At 45.4% G+C, this 6,000-nt stretch overlaps 1 protein-coding gene across 1 annotated transcript in view; it reads left to right on the top strand.

The window, feature by feature from the left end:
* Positions 1–376: 376 nt before the first annotated feature.
* SNRK (SNF related kinase) overlaps positions 377–6,000 on the top strand; it is a 39,803-nt gene continuing 34,179 nt past the window's right edge. Inside the window, exon 1 of the mRNA XM_054274303.1 lies at positions 377–581. The gene's annotated coding sequence lies outside the window, so the exon portion shown is untranslated. The remainder of the gene's footprint in view (positions 582–6,000) is intronic.

The raw sequence follows: 6,000 nt of genomic DNA, 5'->3' as shown, positions 1-6,000 counted from the left end.
ACGGGCTTCTTCACCCTCTACCTCCGACCTTCAGCGCTTCACCCTCCGCTCTTTTTCCCATGTCTAAGAGGAATTACTCAGGACCTCCTTGAAACCCAGGACGGACCGAACCGGGCGGTCCCGCTCCCTTCAGACCGCCCATCCGCTGGGCGGCCCCGCCACCGCCATTTGCCCCCGCCGCGGCTGCGCTCGGCGCGCGGCCTCCCCTCCCCTCCCGCCGCGCGGCGCAGGCGCGGCTGCGCGCGGGCGAGCGTTGGCCCCGCCCCGCCCCTCGCGGCCCCGCGCGAGCCGCGGCCGTTGTTGTCAGTCGCGGCTCGGAGGCGCAGCGGGAGCGGCTGCGGTGCCCGGTCCCGTCCGAGCGCAGCGCGGGCGAGGGGCGCCACCCGCCGCAGCCCCGCCAGCCTTCCCCGCTGGGCTCTTGGACCCTCTCCGTCCCCTCCTCTGTCCCTCCTTCCCTCCCCGCGGAGCTCCCCGTCCCCGCCGCCGCTCCCGAGGGCAGTCGCAGCGGGCGCTGCCCATGCAGGGGGCGGCGCGGGGCGCGGCGCCCCGAGGAGACGCCGCCGCTGCCGCCGCTGCGGGCAGTAAGTTGCCGGCGGGGTTGGGCCGCGTTCGGCTCGGGCTGGGCCGATGGGGTGTGGTGGGTTCCTTCCTCCCCCTCCCGGAGCCGGCCGAGCCCAATGGCGGCCTCGGCCCAGGGGGAGGTGGAGGCGGTGAGGGGACGTTTCCCGGCCGCCACCGAAGGTCGGTGTGTCGGTGCCGGCGGGGCTGGAGGGGAGGGCTCGGGGAAGGGAGGGGAGAAGCGGTTGTTTCTGCGGGCACGACGCGCTCCCGGGATGCGGGTGTTCATGCGGGATCGGCGGGTCCCGGAATGCGGGTGTTCCTGCGGGGACGATGGGCTCCCCGGACGCGGCTGTTCCTGCGGGGACAGCGGGCTCCCGGGATGCAGGTGTTCCGCAGGGACGGCGGCCGGCCGGGAGCCTGCCGTGCGTGCCCCCGGCGCGGCGGAGTGTCCGTGCGGCACGGCCCCGTGTGACCGCGGTGACACCGGCCCCGCGCGTGTGACCGCGGTGACACCGGCCCCTCCGCCACTCCCCCGCTGCTGCTGCTGCCCGCGCCGGCCCCGCCGCGTGTGCTCTGCTGCCGGGAAGGGGAAAATAAAATAAACAAGCCAGGCGAGAGCCTCGGGTCCGGCCGCGGGTGCGTTTTAGGGGAATGACGGTGCATCTCGCCCTTCGGAATCCGGTGCGTAGCCAACAGGTTTGCCTTGGTCTCCTTGTGCCCAGGGCTGGAGCGTGCCCCTCCTGACAGAGGCTGGAAGTATCCCTCGTTCTTTGTCAGTACGTGCCGTGCTGCTGTCAGCGCACTCACTACGTTCGATTCACTGCCTAGAGATTAGTGTAGAAATTGGTAGAAAAACTAGCAAGGTCCTGCACAGAGGTCTTTGTGCTTATTGTCAGGTGAGTTTTGCGCCCAGGTGCTTAAATTAGTGGAAGATGACTTTTAAAAATAGTTGATGTGCAGTCGTGGTAATAGTTGAAGGGCAGATACATGTGGTTGGTTTTATTTGTTTTGGTTTGGGTTTTTTTATTTTTTTATTTTTTTTTAGTAAGTAGGGTTTTACTCAGTAGACTGAGTAAAGTGTTGGAGATCATCCACTAGGGCAAAACCCCCTGTATTGGCCAGAGGATGGTTGGTGACAAAAGTGACCTATTTTCAGGTTGGATATTTTTATTGGGAGGAGATGGTAGTATACCTGTGAAGGAGAAACCTTTATATGGGATACACGCTTTGGATTTTTGCTTATTCATAAATAGTTTCTTCTTGATCATCTCACTTCCAAGAGCTTGTTGTGAGTGAGCAGATAGTAGATGAGGGCAAAGCAGTCGTTTCTTTGGTGGTACCATTACAGTTCCTGGAGCAGCTGAAGCGTATTGTATGATTTTCAGCCATCTAGCATGAATGAAGTGCATGCAAATATGCTTACGCCTGCCCTCTGTAGTGCAGTCGCTACTTAGTCATATCTGCTGCTTTTTTGGAGTTGTTTATTATGGATATATTTGGATCTTCAGGCTCTGGGGAAGGACCAGTTTAACAAATCTCTGCAAAGTGAAATCTGTATAGAAGTGTTTACTAGCAAATGTTTATTGTGTTGCAGTTAAGCATTTTTTTTTAAGGCGTGTACCATTAGAAACTGAGTTAAGGAATCCTGGGACTTTTTTGGCAGATATATCACAGATAGTGGGAAATTGGCTCGTGGGTGTTTTTGTGTTATTGCTGATCCTTCAAAGGAATCTGAAACAAATAAAAACTAGCAATCCTTGCCAAACAGTGCAGTCAAATTTTACCTTGTGAAACATGTGAAAATGTTTACTTAGACTAATGTTTGCCCCTTTGACTTCTAGTGCATACAACATCCAGATTAGAGGACTTAATAATAAAAACTAAGGGGGATAAAGTCCAGTCTTGTCTCTTAATTTTTCTGAGTATCCTAAATGACCAAAAAAGTGGTAGAATGATGACATATTTTTTTCAAGTGATAGGAAAGGGAAGCTAACTTGACTGCTGGAGCTTTGCCTGGTAGGCAAGGTAGCATCTAAGACAGCACATTCATCTGGCTCTTTTAAGAGCATCTTTATGATCCACACTTGAGGCTTTCATCAAAAACAGGGAAAAGGGAGAATTGCATCTTAAATGTACTTACTGTGTTATGGTTTTTGTTGTCATTTTACCCAACTGAGAAGCAAGAAAGTACAGTTTGAGCACGGGACACCCTACAGGTTACTGGTGTTCCTTGAATCATTGTGCTATGAGAACTGATACTGCCATGGGGTGTGGGTGGTTGCACTGTAATAAATAGTCTGCTTTCTGATTATTTTAAAGAAATAGCGTGTTAAGGGTGTGCATGCTAATATGCTACAGCAGATATTCTTTTACTTGCAGCAGTCATCTTGTGCACTGTTCTGACCAGCCTGGTCTCTTCTAACTGCCTTTGAATCATACTTGAATAATTCTTTTGCAGTGTACACCTTCAGTGTATCATTGTCCCTTTTATCCCACTGGCAACTGTAATGCCAAAGTAGCACCTTTGTCTTGCTTGGCCTGCCTTGCTTTCAAGGACACAGTATCCTGGTGCAGCTACATTTTTTCCTCACAATGTGTCTCTTGTGAAATAATGTATTTCCTTTTCTGGATTCTCAAAATTTCACTGAAATGCTGTAGCTGTGAAACTTATTGGTGAACATCTGCCCAATCCTACTTAGTTGTGTTTATAATTGTGTCTTAAAATAAGAAACCAATGAAAAGTGGTTCAGATCAGGGATATAGAGCTGAGCTGCAGTTTATGATGAATATAGTAATATTAAATTCTATAAGCTCTTAACTTTAGTAGCCTCTGAGGTTTGCCCATCTTCTGTGTCACGTTATTTTCAAGCACTTAACTGGAATGCTACAGCTGCTATAATAATGTAAAGTACCTGTTGTTTTAATACACATAACAGTATTATGTAAGAGCTTAAGAGGATTTGAAAAAAACGTATATTCCCTTACAACTCTAGGATAACTCACCCTGGCAGAGTTCTAGTACACATAAATTGATTGAGTCACCAATGTTAAGAACTTAATGAGAAAAAATTATACTTGCAAAGTATAAAACAGTGCATGTTCACTTTCTGAAAAGCTGAATCCCGCTGTTACAGTGATCTTCTACAACTGTGCTGGGACACAAATGTTACACTGTATTTGACAGCCTGTTTTCTTTTCTTTCTTTATGTATCATTGTGGGTTTTTCTGCAGAAGAAAGCAGAAAAACGAGTTACTGACTGGACTTTAGTTGAGAGATGATGGCCTAGGCTTTATTATAATCTTAGTTCATCTTGAAGCATGGCAGATTTCAGGTGTCTGGCTGTTCCTGACTAATTTGGGATGCTATAAATGAGAATAAGGTATTGAAACTGAGTAACTGTTGGTTGGAGTCAATATATTTATCAAGATTTAAGCCGTTTGTATCCTAGATGGAAAACACCAGTCTCATAGTGGCAACTTAATTCAGAACTTGAATTTTGTGTTACCAGATTTATTGCTAATCAAACAAAACTATATGATATTTGACCTTGAAGATATTAAGAAATTTAATAGCAATTATTGTTGTTTGTAATAGGTACTAAGGGTATGCACACATACTTGCATCTGAACATTTGTGTTTGAGATGGCGTGTGATGCTTTCACCTCCCTTGATATGGGAAGAAAAATCATGTTTGTGGTTCTGAATTTACACAACAAAGATGTAGGTGTTAAAACAGGGCTAACATTGAAATGTTATGCTACACTGAAGTGTCCACTGATTAATGGCAGAATGTTTAGAGCTCCTCTTAATGGTCTTAGCTGCACTGCCTGGCATGACAAAATTATGTGGTAATGTTAATAAATAGACATTGGAAAAAGGTGAAACAATTCTGAGAGTTCATGAACATGGAGTAGATGAAGCAGCTTCTCTAAAGGAGTTTAGTTTGGTGGAGAAATAGAGTTATCTGCTTTCTGCAAAGTTTCTGCAATAAGTTTCTTAGATATAAAGATTTAGCGTGCTGTCTAAAAGATAGTGATACTATCACGAATCACCTGATATGCAAAATATTTCTTCATCAGTTCATGTTCCTAGCTATTTTTGGGGAAGAAAAAAGAAGAAAAAAAAGAAAAAATGATGGGATTTAGAATATTAAAAATCTTCAAAAATCTACTTGGACACTGTTTATCAAGCTTGGAAAAGTATAATTTTGGGCTAGGGCGTTCAACTACCATGAGTTATCTCTGTTGCTTTTACAATTGTTGACAGAAATACCAGATCTGGATTGCTTAAATGCATGAATGTCTGTAACTAAGAAATCCATACAAATTTTAGGTAGTTGATGAAAATTTTTTCTGTTAGTGGGAACTGCAAAACATGAGATTATCAGCTGAAACTAATTTTTCTATATGTTATGACATCACAGGGTCTGAACAAAGTTTTATAACTGATTTACAGATACAGAAAGAAAGTACTAGCAGATATCACAAAACATGGAATAAGTACTTTTAAAAGCGTTATCACACACTACTGTGCAGAGGATAATTTATGAAATGTGGCTATTCAGGAAGATCTGGTATTTTTCTATACAGTAATATTTCAGGAGCAGCTTCAGAGCTTAAGTGCTGTATTGCTCTGGTATGTAAACAGGGTAATGTCTCTCTTGCTTTTTTTCTTTAAAAATGAAAGGCCACAGGCTGTCCTTTGAGAGAAGGCATAAGAGGAAAACAGATACAACATGAGATTAATTGCTTTTGGAGCTGTGGCTTGTGTGAGGACTTTAAATGGTGTAAAGGTATTGCTGAGTTCTTAAATCTATAGGGCAACTTGTATTTGTCTTGTGTAATACCTCCTCTTAGAAATGGAAAGTACCTTGTGAACTGCAGCAAATTATCAGCAAGGTTGTGAAAGTACTTGGGGCTTTTAACGTATTTCACAATTGGAACCAGTGCCAGTAACTACCAGTGATGGGTTTGTCAGTGGCTCGTAGTTCCATCAGTCTTAGTGCCTCTGTCCTCTTAATAACTTTGGGTCTAGTGTAAAATCATCATCTCGCTGTTACTGCTATTGTCCTTCTATTGCTTTGGAGTCTGTACGTCAGCGTAGCCTCTGTTTTTCTCATTCACCTGCTTGGAAAGAAAAAGGAAATAGGCATTCTTGACTTTTAAAGGGGAGGCCTTGAAGGACCAATTCAGATCCAGTGGCTTCTTTAAGTTGTCTGTATGGAGGGTGATTCTCACACAGATACCAACTATTAAGTGGAGTTTCTACAACACAGTTCTCAAATTTTAGTTTGCTTTTTGCTAGTGTTCTGGAGATCACTTACCACAGCTTAACTGCGTAAAAGAGGAAAGCTTATATTGTCTGTGGTAGATGTTACTGCGCTAGTCTTAAGAAAAGAGATGGTAGACAGCAATCTGTAGATCTGAAAGTTTGGGAAT

Source organism: Melozone crissalis, unplaced genomic scaffold (assembly GCF_028551555.1).
Source record: "Melozone crissalis strain CALT ecotype California unplaced genomic scaffold, PUWL_Pcris_2 ptg000016l_1, whole genome shotgun sequence".
In the NCBI taxonomy this organism is placed as follows: domain Eukaryota; kingdom Metazoa; phylum Chordata; class Aves; order Passeriformes; family Passerellidae; genus Melozone; species Melozone crissalis.
This window is presented reverse-complemented; position numbering and strand designations above follow the sequence as displayed.